At 51.7% G+C, this 15,244-nt stretch overlaps 1 protein-coding gene across 1 annotated transcript in view; it reads right to left on the reverse strand.

Annotated features, from left to right (window-relative positions):
- ACOXL (acyl-CoA oxidase like) overlaps positions 1-15,244 on the reverse strand; it is a 347,688-nt gene that overhangs the window by 129,007 nt on the left and 203,437 nt on the right. The window lies entirely within an intron of this gene.

The raw sequence follows: 15,244 nt of genomic DNA on the forward strand, positions 1-15,244 counted from the left end.
CTAATTACAGCTCCCGGCTTGCGGCTGTACCTCCCCTGCCTGTATCAGCCTCCAACACCTGTTCTCAGACCAACTGTTTCCTTGACATCTTTGGGGGAACCTGCTTGCCTTCCGCGACTGCTCTGTTCGCTTTTCCACCTTTGACATTCTCTGGCCAATTCGGCCTTGGGGCATAGAATGAAAGTGTCTAAGAGAATCTTTATCCATCCTCTCCCTCGGCAGCTCTAAAGCTACGATTTGGGCCTCAAAGGCGGCATGCTTTCAGGTTTGTTCAAAGAAGGAGTCCCTGGCTCCTGCTGCAGAGAGAGGAGCTCATATGAGAGTTAGCAACGAACCACGTGATAAGCGAGTGAGGCCATCTCAGGCCAGCCTGTCTCCTGTGAACCCCCACAGGACGCTGCCATGGCAGGAGTGAGGCCGGGTTAGACCAGCAGAGGAACCACAAATGGCTGACCCTCAGTCTTGAGCTAACGAGTCGTTGTTAGCAATTATGTTTTGGTACAAATCCACATAACTTTTAAAACAAGCCTATTTTCTCGTGCTGCTGCTCCTTTGCGGAAAGATTCGGTGACGGAGGCTGTGAGTTACCATGGGCGTTACAGTCTCCGGACCCAATATTTTATTTGATACATGGCAGAAAGGAGGCGAAGACGGCTCAGCCACCACCTGGACCAAGCGTGCAAAGATGTGCTTGTACTCGCCTGACAGGTGTGTTCCTGATTACTATCTATGATATCCCATAGATATAAGTAATTTGCATTGCAAATTATACCCACAAGAGTTGCAAAATTAAAGTAGCACAGAGAGTCTCTCCAGCCATTGCCTCACTAGCCCCAAAAGTGATCTTTTCTATGAAAACCGTAGCTATCAAAACCAGGAAATTAAATAAAATTTTTATTCATGAAACATCTTAGTTGCAATAGAAATTTCATTACGTAAGTTGAAACCGGTAGTAGATCGTTTTGCAAAACAAAATACTGTTTACAATCCGAATTATTTCATCTTTATCTAACTTACACAGCTTTTCTTAAAACAATTTGTAATTGGGTGAGTATTTGGCATTGTGGTTAAGAAGTTTTTTGGATTACCTGCATCTCCTATCAGAGTGCCTAGGTTCAAATCCAAGTTCAACTCCTAATTCCAGCTTCCTGCTAACACATACACTGAAGGAAGCAGGTGATGGCTGCAGTCCTCAGGTCCTTGCCAACTTTACGGGAAACCCGAACTAAATTTCTGGCTTCCAGCTTTGGCCTGGCCCAGCCCCAGCCACCGAGGGAATTTGATGAGTGAACACGTGGTTGGTAACTCTTTCTCACTATTTCTTTCACTTCCTGTCAAATACATAAGATAAACTAATTAAATTTAGAAAGAATCCTTCATGTTAGAAAAAAATACCAGCCGGCTCACCAGGCTAATCCTTTGCCTGTGGTGCCGGCACCCTGGGTTCTAGTCCCGGTCGGGGTGCCGGATTCTGTCCCAGTTGCTCCTCTTCCAGTCCAGCTCTCTGCTGTGGCCCAAGTGCTTGGGCCCTGCACCCGCATGGGAGACCAGGAGGAAGCACCTGGTTCCTGGCTTTGGATTGGCGCTGGCCATGGCAACCACTTGGGGAGTGAACCAACAGAAGAAAGACCTTTCTCTCTGTCTCTCTCTCTCACTGCCTGTGGAGAGGAAAGGAGAGGAGAGGAGAGGAGAGGAGAGGAGAAAGAAAAAAAAAAAAATACCAGCTTGTGATATAACTTCAGCCTAGGCTGCAGTGGATGGTGGGTCTGTGCTCCAGCTCCAAGTGTGAATGCTCTGTATCTACATAGCCATCGCTCGCTGAAGAGGCTCTGGGGTGACTGTGAGTCAGAAAGGCCAGGAATACCTGATCGGCAGGAAGAGCCAAGCTACTGGACAGCCGACCCTTGGAAACCGCGACTGTAAGCGAGTGTGCAGAATGATGCTATCAGAGGTGCGTGTTTATATCACACATGTCATGCAATGCCGGGCATGGTCACACCAATGAATGTTATTCTTTTAGATCAAGTTACTTCTCAAGGCAGCAAGGAAGCAACTGGCGTTTCTGCACTCTAAGTTTTCCACTGATTTATGCCAGCTACAGCGAAACTTGAATTCTAGCATCTAACAAGTAGCATTTGCTGCCAAGACAAACATTTAGAACCAATGGAATAGAAAAAAATAAGATTTCTGAGGGAAAACTCCGGACAGCCTTAGTGTAACAAGGATGCGCCAGGCCGTGGGCCACGCTTGGTTTGCAGCCTGTGTGATGATAGAGTCCTCGCAGGGCAGCACTTGTGGCACTGGGGTCCCAAATCTTGCTTCAAGGAGACTTAGGCTGGACCAGCTACCTGACCAGCACCCAGCACAGGTGCCAGTGTGAGACTCTTTGGGGCCGGCACTATGTCGTAGCAAGTAAAGCCACTGCCTGCAGTGCTGGCATCCTATATGGGCGCCGGTTCCACTTCTGATCCAGCTCTCTACTATGGCCTGGAAAAGCAGTAGGAAATGGCCAAGCGCTTGGGCCCCTGTACCAGAATGGGAGACCTGGAAGAATCTCCTGGCTCCTGGCTTTGGATCGGCCCAGCTCCAGCCATTGTGGCCATTTGGGGAGTGAACCAGGGGATGGAAGGCCTCTCTCTCTCTCTCTCTCTATCTTTCTCTCTCTGGCTCTGCCAGCCTGTAACTCTGCCTTTTTTAATTAATTAATTAATTAGTTTTTTTTTTTTTTGACAGGCAGAGTGGACAGTGAGAGAGAGACAGAGAGAAAGGTCTTCCTTTTTCCGTTGGTTCACCCCACAATGGCCGCTGCGGCCGGCGCACTGCGCTGATCCGAAACCAGGAGCCAGGTGCTTCTCCTGGTCTCCCTTGCAGGTGTAGGGCCCAAGGACTTGGGCCATCCTCCACTGCACTCCTGGGACACAGCAGAGAGCTGGACTGGAAGAGGAGCCACCGGGACAGAATCCGGCGCCCCGACTGGGACTAGAACCCGGGGTGCCGGCGCCTCAAGGCGGAGGATTAGCCTAGTGAGCCGCGGTGCCGGCCAACTCTGCCTTTCAAATAAATAAACCTTTAAAAAAATAGTGTGAGACTCCTTGTTAAAAATGTATTCAGAATTTTAAGCTGGTGAGAACAGAGCATCGGTTTAAACCAATCATAAACCCTTCTGAGCAGAGGACCCTGGACCTGTGCACAGGTCCCACCTCATGAAGCCGGCCCTGGCCTGATGGCTTTCAATGGGATTGCCAACTAGAATACAGGACACGCTGTTAATATGTGGATAGCCAGCATGGCAGGGGACACACATTACAAAATTCTCCATTGTTTATCTGCAGTGCAAATGCAATGGGACATCCTGTTACTCTTTCATTTACTGCGGCCGGCAATCCTGGATCCCTACAGGGCAGCTCCAGCGTCATCCAAGGGGGTGAGGATAAAGGGAAGACCACCCCCAAGAATTTCAGATTTCATACCATCAAGGTAAGATTCCATTTCATTCCATCAAGGCAAGATTTTTTTAAAAAGATTTATTTTATTTATTTGAAAGGCAGAGTTACAGAGAGAGAGAGAGACAGAGACAGAGAGAGAGAGAGAGAGACACAGAGAGAGAGACTCTTCCATCTGCTGGTTTACTCCGCAAATGACCACAACTGAGGCTGGGCCAGACTGAAACTAGGAGCCAGGAGTTTCGTCTGGGTCACCCACATGGTACAAGGACCCAAGCACTTGAATCATCTACTGCTGCTTTCCCAGGTATGTTAGCACGGAGCTGGATTGGAAGTGGAGCAGCCAGGACTTGAACTGGTGCCCGTATGGGATGCTGGCATTCAGGTAGTGGCTTTACCCACTACGCCAAGTGCTGGCCCCCAAGGCAAGATTTCTTTGAGGAGAAAATTTTGAAATTTCCTGACTAGAAGGAATGAAGAGAGGAGGGGGTCGGAAAGGGAAGAGGGGCAGAGAGAGAGAGGAGAGAGCAGGAAGGGCTTCTTTAACACTAAATACACGGGTAGGTAGCGCTGAGTAACTGCTTTGCCTTAAACGTGGATTTGAACTTGAAGAGGAATGGATGGGTCTGAAGCAGTGACTTTGGCCTAGCCACGATCCACTTACAGTTCCAATGAACTAGACAGTGTTTCAGTTTTTGTTATTCTTTTCAGTTAAACCTGGACATAATTTGCCTTCTCCTGTCCATGTCCTTTCCCCAGGAGACAATAAAGTGCACCCTTTGCAGTTTCGTTCCTGCATTCCACCCACATTGACAGCACGCCTGTAGTGTACAAGGCGCTTACTGTTTACATGCAGTCTAATGGGGACTCAAAGGATGAACAGGGGACGTCTTGACAGCATCAATGAGGCATATGACAGGCACAGAAGAACAGCAAGTCAAGAGCAGACCCTTTCCAGTGAGGATCAGGGAGTGCTTCCTGGAGGAGGAGAGCTTTTGATCTGAGCCTTAAAGGACAGGTAAGCTTCCTTCATTTGTTCCATTCATTTATTCAGTCCCTAATTCCTGCTATTTCCTTAGAGAATCTACTCAGGCTAAGCTGTTCCAAAGTCCTTAGAGATGGAATGACTACCTCAATCCTGATGACAACTTAGGGCAATGAATGGAATCACCCCATTGCCCAGATAAGACAATCGAGGGCTAGTGAGGTTAAGCAAACTGCCAGGGTCACACGGCCAGGAAGCGGTGGGCTAGGACTTAAACCCAGAGTCCTTGCTCTGGACAATCACACACCCAAACTTTCCCTCCTGTATGCCAGGCTCTGTGCTGGGTGCTGGAGGGACAAAGAGAATGCAGGGACCCCGATGTGTGGGGAGGCAGACAGGACAGGCAGCAGGACAATCTACGGTGAGGAGTAACCTCAAAGCCCGGTGGGCACGGGAAGGCACTCACAGCTGACGTATGCCCCAAGCCTGGGCAGGAGCAGGGAGGGGAGGCATGGGTTTCAGGGCTTTGGGAAGGGCCCCTGTGGAGCACAGATGCACAGAGAAGCATGAGTGGCACAGAGTGTCGCCACAGTGAGACCAAGGGCCTTGGCTGCCAGCCTGCTGACCCGGCTTTACCTAGAGGAGAATGGTGACTAAATGGCAACCAGAGTGTCCCCACCTGGAGGCTGATGTGGGGTAGCAAGAGGATGACAGATGGGGCCAGCATTCTGGTGCAGCAGGTTAAGCCGCCCCTTGCAATGCCAGCACATCCAACATCAGCATGCTGGTTCAAGTCCCAGCTACTCTGCTTTCTAATCCACTCTGTGTTAATTTGCCGGGAAGGCAGCAGAAGATGGTACAGGTACTCAAGTCACTCATGCGAGAGTGCGGGAGCTCCTGGCTCCTGGCTTAGCCTGGCCAAACCCTGGCTGTTGTGGCCATGTGTGTGGGGGGGAGTGAACCAGAAGATGGAAGATCTCTCTGTCTCTCCCTCTTTCTCTGTTGCTCTGCCTTTCAAATAAAGAAACAAATCTTTAAAAAGAAAGAGGATTCCAAAGGAGCCAGCTCTGCTGCTTCCTGTTAGAATTTCTGATCCCAGATTTTGTGAGCACAGCAAAGCGGCTGTTGTCACAAGCCCCCAGGTGTGGAATCGTGGGGTGGCCTGTTAGGCAGCAGTGGACGACAGGGATGGGGAGTTCTTCCATCCCCTGATCCTCTCCCGGGTCCTTTTCTCCTTCCGCCCCACCTCTTCCCTTCGCACTCCACTTTAAATTCCCCCTCCTGCCACCCAGCTCGGAGCTCCCCCTGAGCCGCTGCAGACGCAGGCTGCCCCCAGCTCCCTGCTTTGTACCAAATGGAGACTTGAACCAGGGGGCCTGGGAATCAAATCGTCACAATGCACAGAAGCCCACGGGAGAATGAACACAGTGCTTGCAGTCTCAGCACAGCCTTCATTGAGCCCCTACTGTGCGCCGAGCACATCGTCGGTGTTAAGACATCCACCCCACCAGGGTTATGATGCCCCTCGTTTTGCAGGGTGGGGGAAGGGAGGCTCCAACTCTCAATGAAGCCAAGGTGGAGATGTCACAACCAGTCAGTGTCCATGAGACTCTAGTTGACCACAAGGCCACCCTCCCCATCCTGCGTGGGCACCCTCCATCCAGAGCTCCCTCCCTGGCAGCTTCTGTAGTGACTGCCCAGTGTGGGCACTTCCTGTCACCAGTGGCAACCTCCTAGGAATGGCTTGGGCCAAAGAAAGGGACCTCTTGGTACCCACTCTCGGTCTCCCCAGGGAGGGATGCTGGCTTCCTCCATCGGTCTCTGGGCCAACTGTCCACAGTGGAAACTTCCAAAAGAGTTGGCAGGCTGGAGCCGAGGGTTTGCACTTACCGTGTGCAAGGCCCCACAGATGGGTTTTGTTTGCCCTTCTCCACCCTATCCCCAGCCATTTCCTATCAAAAACAAATTGTGCGTTCATCTTTTCTTGAAAAATTGCAATTTCTAAGAAGCCTGAATCCATGTCTTGCTACTCAAGGCAACCATCAGTGGGAGCAAAGAAGCAGCTATCGCCACACTCCAGGGAGTGAGGGTCCTGCGGGGGCCTGCTGCAGTAATTTAGGTCCCTGCCTGGCCCTGCAGGTAACTGATTTGGTGACCGTGGTGTCAGTCTTGTCCACAAATCCCATGCAGCTGGGAGTCACCCGTGATGCCCGGCCCTGTGCCTGTCCAGGGGCCTGCCCGATGCACCAGCCATCTGTGGCCCGCCCAGCTCACCAGCAGCACCTATACCATGGGCAGTCACACTCTTACATCCCACTGATTTTCTTTCTGGACCTAAACCGCTTTCCGGAAAGGTCGTGGGAAACATCTGGTGTGGTCACAGCTAGGGCATGGGTACCCTGGGCAGCCCTGGCCACAGGGCCCGGCGGTATCGGCTGAGGGCTCCTGGGGAGAGACTCCCCTAAAGCCCAGTCTTTCCTGGAACTGCAGCTGTTGTAGTGCAGTGGGCTCATCCTGAAGGCAGATGGGTCACTGAGCCAGTCTTGGGGTCACACGGAAGATGGAGTGTCCTTGTGGTTTTCACCATGTTACTTGGGCATTGCATGCAGACAAGTGTAGCCTGGTTGATAACCAACCCCACTAGCAACTGGATCCACATCAAACTCCTATAAGCCTGTGTGTCCCCAGTCCTGGCTCAGGGCACCCTGGCTGCTGTGTGTAGGTCCCAGGTTCTCCCATCCCGGTCCCCTACCTCTCCCAGGTCCCTCTCACTCCTGTCTCACTTCCAGCCAATTTTTCTGTAGTTCATGCACATATCAGCCCCCATCCAACACTCAAGCCCTAATCACCACCCCCATCGCCAACCACAGCCACACAGGGTCGCTGGAAGATGTGTTACTCATGTACGTGTTTGTTTATGGAGAAGGGAAAATAACTGAAGTTTTGAGTCTGCAATGAAGCAAATAATAAAATGGCAATGAGGAGAAGGTAAGAAAATAAATCCTAGGAAGTTTTTTTCAACTTGAATAATGTACAAAGCCCTTCAGAAGGAAAAAAGAAAATGCTCCTTCACACCCAGTGTTGACTTAAGTTGTTTCAAATTAGAGTGTTACTTAAACATGTTCAAATATAACACTAGATATAAACACCTTATGTTTATAGCTCTTGTTCAACTATAAACTGTGAAATTAAATCCAAGCAAAACCACGAACCAGTGAGATCTAACCAACAGCCCTAATGACACAGGCAGACTATGCTGCAGCACCCACCTGGCCCCCCCGCCTGCTGCCAGGGTTCCTTTGTTTGGGTCACAGCTTGGCCCTCGGGGGTGGGGGGAAGAGAGCCCTACTCATGGCTCTCTGTGGCCTGCACAACCCCACTTCAGGCACACGGAATCACACACACACACACACACACACCTCTCCACCGCCTTCCCTTGACACACACCCATTTCTTTAGTCCTAGAAAACCTACTCTTATTTCCTCCTTGGTTCCTGGTGACTGAGATGTGTTCTCTGGTGCTAAAGGACTTCTAAATACAGGGGCCGGCGCCGTGGCTCACTTGGTTAATCCTCTGCCTGCGGCGCTGGCATCCCATATGGGTGCCGGATTCTAGTCCTGGTTGCCCCTCTTCCAGTCCAGCTCTCTGCTGTGGCCCAGGAGTGCAGTGGAGGATGGCCCAAGTGCTTGGGCCCTGCACCCTCGTGGGAGACCAGGAGGAAGCACCTGGCTCCTGGCTTCGGATTGGTGCAGTGCCGGCCATAGCAGCCATTTGGGGGGTGAACCAACGGAAGGAAGACCTTTCTCTCTGTCTCTCTCTCTCACTGTCTATAACTCTACCTGTCAAATAAAATAAAAATAAATAAGTAAATAATAAATAGAGTTGCCTGTCTTATCCACCATTTCACTTGCTGTGGTTTCCATGACCCACTGGGGTCTGAAAATAGGACATGGAAAATTCCAGAAAGAAGCAACTCATGAGCTTTAAAGAACTTTTATGACATGTCATTCTAATTCATCTACTTTATTCTTAGCTATTGAGCATGTCAGACTGTGCCTAATTTATAAATTAAACTTTATCAGGTGTGCATGGTTATGAAGAAAACAGAGTGTCTGTAGGATTTGGTACTCAGCAGATCCAGGCGTCTGCTGAGGTCTTGGAACGCATCCCCTTGTGAATAAGTCTTTGTCCAAAGACAAAGGCTGGAAACCACAGCTTGCAGGCTCTGGTTGTATGGTTGTTACCAGATGATGCAAACCCCACTCAGGCTATTTCTGTTTAGATTATCATCAACATTAAAATATACAATTAACACATTCTTGTCAAGAACTCATAGACCCCGATTTGCAAAAACCAGCGCTGAAATCAATCTCGTGGCAAAACTCCGAATCTGTGTGGCAAATGAAGGCATGGCTTTGGGTTGCAGGGAAAGAAAGATAAACAAGGGGCCTGGATTCGGAAGGCTCCCTTTCTCCCCCGTCTCACACAGGGAGTCCTCCCAGGGAGCTTTCAATATTTAGATGCTGCAACATCTGGTTTTGAAAAAATCAGTGACAGCTTTGCACACGGGTCAGTGGATTCAGAAAGAAAAACACAACGTCTGCGCAAATCACCTTGGTCAGCTTTTTGAAAGCCATCCTGAAGCCCCTCCAAATTCCCAAAAAATGAGGGATCACATTTTGGAAGTGATTCCTTTCCATTCTATGCCCAAACAGGCCCCCAGGCCCTCCTCCTCTGGCGCCAGCACCAGCCTCCTCCAGACCAGAACTGTGCCCCAAGCACGCTGCTGCCCCCACCCCGCCCCCATCCTCCCGCCTTCACCAGGCCTCTCCTGCCTCTCTGGACCCATGATCCGCCCCTTTGCACCTCCCCCCAGGATTCTCAGCCATCATCAGGGGTGATTCTGGATGACACTCCCCATCTGTAGACTGCAGAGAAGGTCACTTGAGTCATTTGCTCCCTCTTCAGCTGAGTGAGGCAAGCCCTCCCCACCCCACGTCCCCAAAGCCACTCCAGGAGGCCCTCAGAAGAGGAAGCAGCTGATGTTTCAGGGATCAGAGCTGCTGTCCCCACGTCCCTGTCACACCTGTACCAGGTGCTGCTGCCAGCTGGGCCTCAGCCCAATAGCACTTGGGAGTGCCCCCCCCCCCCCGAATGTTCTTTCAGGTTCACTCTGAGGCTCCTTCTTGGAGCACAGGGAGTCCAAGATGTCCAGCCCGAGGCCCAGTCCTCACCCACAGCCAAACCCGAGCTGTCCCAGGGTCTCAGTCCAGCACCTTAAAAATGTTACTTGTGGTTGAACTGCAGAAAAATAAGAGGAATTAAGAACTTAATTGACTCCTGGAAGAACTGGGACTCTCCCTAGTATGGGAATGGGAGAACATTAGGGCTGGAAGATTAAGGGTGTGTGTGCGCACACACATGTGTGTTCATGTGCGTGTACGCGCATACGTGTGTTCACATGTGTGCATGTGTGTTCACGTGTGTGCATGTGTGTGATGCATTAGCTTCTGTTCTCTGGGGAAGCCCTTCCTTTCTTCATTGCTCTTTATTCCTTCCCTTTTCTATCGTTTTTTATATTTAATGGAGGGACTTTTAAAAAATGTTTTAAATTGAGTCTTTCAATTCCAAACCATATTAATCAGCCTCCAGCCTTCCTCCCAGCCCCTTACTTCTAATACCTCGCTGCAGAAATCCCCACCCTTAAGCAGCTTGCTTCTGCCAGCAGGAGACACTTCCAGGGGCAGGGGCAGGCAGACTCCCGTGTCCTGTTTTAGTCGCTTCATGGGGGGAGCCTGCTCTTCTGGGGCGGTTCTGTTTCTTCCTGGCGCCTTATTGCGCCTGCCTCTTGTTTCAAGAAGAAGCGTGCACCTTTCCATGACATCGCTAAAATCTTCCGGCTTCTTGCTCGTGCTGTTCACGGCACAGAGGTCACTCCCTCTTGATCCCCTTGGCTTCCTGCCCTGCCCTGGGTCCCTGCTTCCTGGGCTGCGCACGGCCACCATCCAGTGCTTCTGTTACGTTCTCCACCTGGGTGAGCTCCAGAGAGCAGCCCTGTCTTTTAACTTCTTCATGTCTCTTACACCTTCTTGCAGTTCCCCCAACTTTTAAGAAAACGCACGGAAGGTAAACTAAACAAGCGTTTCACTCTCCGTCAGTCTTTATTTTGCCTTGTATTTGGCCAATAATTTGGCTACAAACTTTTACGTTGAGAAAAGCTTCTTTGGGACTCTAAAGGCAATGTTCCATTTTATTCTAGAACCTGACACTCAAAGTGTGGGCCACAGGTGAGCCACCAAGGCTTCCCTGGAAGCTGGCTGGAAATATAGAACCCCCATAGCAGAACGCGACTTTGAACAAGACCCCCCCTCCATCACCACGCACAGAGGCTGTAGGGTCGAGACACGTTCTTCCACCACGTCACATGGCGCTGCTGCTGACTGACCTCTGACCTCTCCCTTAGTAACTAACACAGAGCCTCTTCGGTCTGAGGGCTGGGGGCCTCTCTTGGTCCTCACCTGATGTTCTGAAATTGCCCAGACTGTTTTTAGGCTCTGGCCTTTGCTGGTAGACACTGCCAATTGCCAGACTTGTGCTTCCTTCAGAGCTAAGGCATTCTCTGATTTTTGCCTGCCTGTCTGCTTTGACTGCACCCTCTCTCAGGAACGTCCTGGGTTCCCTAGGTTGATCACTGGTGTCTGGGAGCCTTTCCCTTTCATCTCACTGCCCTTAGTCGTCCTGATGCGCATTCTGAGAAGCTGTCTCCCATGGCTCTCTAGCCCTTATCCGAGACTCTGTAACCTACAAGTGTATGCTTTTCAATTTGCCAGGAACACCATGGTTCTCTGAATGCTCCCTTTTCAGAGCAAGCTGTTCTTATTTGTAGATGCAGCGTCACCCCATGTCTCGGGGGTACTCACTCGCCTTTCAGCGTCACCCCACATCTCGGGGGTACTCACTCGCCTTTCAGCGTCACCCCACGTCTTGGGGGTACTCACTCACCTTTCAGTGTCACCCCACGTCTCGGGGGTACTCACTCACCTTTCAGCGTCACCCCACGTCTCGGGGTACTCACTCGCGTTTGCTTCAGTTCTGCTCCCCAGCACCAGCTGTTCTGCTTGTCCATCTCGCCCCCCGTCTTATGTTGCTGATTTTTCCATGTATGTCTGATCATCCTTTTTTTTTTTAAAAGATTTATTTATTTTTAAAGCAGATTTACACACAGAGAGAGGAGAGACAGAGAGAGAGAGAGAGAGAGAGATCTTCCATTCAATGGTTCACTCCCCAATTGGCTGCAATGGCGGGAGCTGTGCCTATCCGAAGGCAGGAGCCAGGAGCTTCCTCCGGGTCTCCCACGCGGGTGCGGGGTTCCAAGGACTTGGGCCATCTTCTACTGCTATCCCAGGCCATAGCAGAGAGCTGGATAGGAAGTGAAGCAGCTGGGACTAGAACCGGCACCCATATGGGATGCCAGCACTTCAGGCCAGGGCGTTAACCCACTGCGCCACAGCGCCGGCCCCTGATCATCCTTATTCAGTCGCTATCTTTCATTCTTTAGTGTCTTGGTGCTATTATGGTTTTAGAAGAAATGATCCTTAACTTAGAACACAAATGTTGAAAACGTTAAGCACGGAATACCTTGATGTGTGTAATTACTTTCAGGTTGATTCACACACTGGCTCACGTAAGCAGAGGCACGGAGGGAATGAAAGAGAAAACGTTAATTTGCCAAAGTGTTAACATCTGATGAAACTAGGGGGCGGGTGTGCCTGGATGTTTACTAAAATAGTCAACTTTGATCTTGAAATTTTTGTTCGTAGTTTTTCATTGTAAAAACTGCAAGCAAGGCAAGACTATCAGATGATGCTGGGGAAAACCCCTGGGGAGCCGGCAGTCCCCAAAGACTCAGACTTTCACGTAGGAAAGCACAACCTGCGTGGCCTTCCTCTGCCCGCCCAATTCAAAGTTAGTCAAAACCACAGGAGATCAACTGGCTGATGTCCTGTTACTTGTACATAACACACATCAGCTGGCCTGCCCCACAGCCCCGCCCCAGGAAGGAGCTCCTGCCCCCACGGCCTCTGCTGCCTGAGCTGTCCCCACATCACGTCCAGGTTGAGCCTAAGGTCTAGGATTTAAGCATGAACACGGACAAGGGAGGTCTTGGTCTCACGGCTGCCCACTGCAGCCCTGGCACTCACTTCCGCGGACTTCAGGTGTGAGAGTACCGCTGCCAGGCTTCCAGCCGTGGGGCGCACGTCTTGGCTACCAGCAGTTCAAGGGGCCCCTAGGATATCAGGTCCCCAATCCAGGGCTGGCATTTTGGCACAGTAGGTAAAGCTGCCATCTGCAACGCCAAGCATTCCACATGGGCGTTGGTTCGTGTCCAGGCTGCTGCTCTTCTGATTCGGCTGCCTGCTAAGGGCCTGGGGAAAACAGCAAAAGATGACCCAAGTGTTTGGGCCTCTGCCATCCACGTGGGAACCCGGATGAAGCTCCTGGCTCCCAGCTTCTGCCTGGCCCCTCCCTGGCCATGGAGGCTATCTGGGGAGTGAACCAGTGAATGGAAGACCTCTCTCTTTCTCTCTCTCTCTGTCTCTATAACTCTGCCTTTCAAATAAATAAATAAATCTTAAGAAGAAAAAAAAAAAAGAAGTCCCCCCATCCATCCAGAAGGGGAACCCCTGCTTGGTGTGTAAGCAAGTTAGCCCTAGGTTGTTTGCACATTTGTGCGATACGTGCAAAGCCCCTGCCTGGCATTCTTCAGGAAATCCGTCAGAGTAGATTAGGAAGGGGCGGCTCTCCAGGTAGCTAATGAAGCAGAAGGAAGTTATAATGGGATTTCATGGGTGTGGGGAGTAATTGGATTTGGTGGAGGGTATAATTAAATTTCACCAAGGGCCTACAACCTCTGCCCTGGGAAATAATGAAATAATGAAATGGTCAGAAACCCTCCCATTGTGCTTCAAGGAAAACAGGGAAGCCTGCAGAAACTGCCGCACAGCTCCCAGCGCCGGCCTCTGCGGCTTTGGGATCGCGAGTTTCCCTTCAGGTGGAGGGGCGAATGCACGGCACAGAACACAGGCACGCGGCCAGATTCTCTGGGCCCTGGGCTCTGAACTGTCCGTCTCTACTTTTTTTTTTTTTTTTTTTTTTTTGACAGGCAGAGTTAGACAGTGAGAGAGAGGCAGAGAGAAAGGTCTTCCTTCTGTTGGTTCACTCCCCAAATGGCTGCTATGGCTGGCGCTGTGCTGATCTGAAGCCAGGAGCCAGGTGCTTCCTCCTGGTCTCCCACGAAGGTGCAGGGCCCAAGCACTTGGGCCATCCTCCACTGCACTCCCGGGCCACAGCAGAGAGCTGGACTGGAAGAGGAGCAACTGGGACAGAATCTGGTGCCCCAACCGGGACTAGAACCTGGAGTGCCGTCGCCACAGGCGGAGGATTAGCCTAGTGAGCCCAGTGCCAGCCCGTCTCTACTTTCATAGAGGAGGTAAAGCAGGACCCAGTGGAGAGGAGGGCAGCCTCCCCCTGCTGGGCAGACGGCACCAGCACCACCTCCCCTGGCACCGTGCAGGCGTCACCCCAGACCCCAGGCAGCCTGAAAAGCCCGGACCCACGGCAGGACGTGCATCCGATGGGGTTCCTGCCAGTGTGCCCACCCACGGCGAGCAGGCAGGCTGACCCCTCCCCGGCACGAAGCTAACACACCCAGGTCTCTGTCCCTCACTCCTACAGCCCAGGCCTTCCCAGGGCAGGGAGGCTGTGGCTGGCAGGTGTTGTGATGGGGAAGCCGGCTGTCCAGCTGTTAAGCAGGCCTTTGTGGACAGGCCTGGCTCTGCCCGAGTCCCTTTCGTGCTGTCCATCCCAGTGACACAGCAAGAGGGACCTCTGCCTCTTTACGGGGGCAGCATCCTCCAGATCAGGACCTGGGGCTCCCGCGGCTCAGCGGCCCGCACGCTGCTGCCACGTGACCAAGAGTCCTCCTCTCCCGGCCTTGCTGCCACTTACGTGACAGACAGCAGAGGCCCCCTTTCTCCTCGTGCTGCCCCTGGGGTCCTTAGAAGCTGACCCTTACCATGATGAATCAAATGGCCCTTCCGAGGCACCCACAAGAGTGTGGAAAACTTCCCCAGCTCGGGTCACCATCAGGGTTGGAGACTGAACTTGCGCAGCGCCTGGATCGCTGGATGCTCCTGACGAGCGGCCTTGGTACAACGTCTAGGCAAGGGGCAGACCCAAGAAGAGGCCACTTCTTTTATCTGACGATCAGCCCCAGTCTCAAAGGATTGGTATCTGTCTGAACTCTTTCAGAGAGCGAGATAGCACACCCACAAAACTTTGCTGATAGCATATGGATATAATTCTTCTGTTACCATTGGTTATTGCTTTTAATCTCTTACTGTGCCTAATCTGAACTTTATCCTAGATCTGCTTGTATAGAGAAGGTACCACACAGTGTATAGGCCTCAGGACTGTCCACGGAGTCAGCAGGCACGGGGTGGGGGGTGGGGGATCCTCAGAAGGCACTCGCCGGGGCCGGTGCCATGCTCACTTGGTTAATCTTCTGCCTGCGGCGCCGGCATTCCATATGGGCACCAGGTTCTAGTCCTGGTTGCTCCTTTTGCAGTCCAGCTTTCTGCTGTGGCCTGGGAAAGCAGAAGATGGCCCAAGTGTTTGGGCCCTGCGCCCGCATGGGAGACGAGGAAGAAGCTCCTGGCTCCTGGCTTCGGATTGGTGCAACACCGGCCGTAGTGGCCATTTGGGGAGTGAACCAACGGATGGAAGACCTTTCTCTCTGTCTCTCCCTCTCATTGT

The sequence above is a fragment of the Lepus europaeus genome, chromosome 13, assembly GCF_033115175.1.
Source record: "Lepus europaeus isolate LE1 chromosome 13, mLepTim1.pri, whole genome shotgun sequence".
NCBI classification, from domain to species: domain Eukaryota; kingdom Metazoa; phylum Chordata; class Mammalia; order Lagomorpha; family Leporidae; genus Lepus; species Lepus europaeus.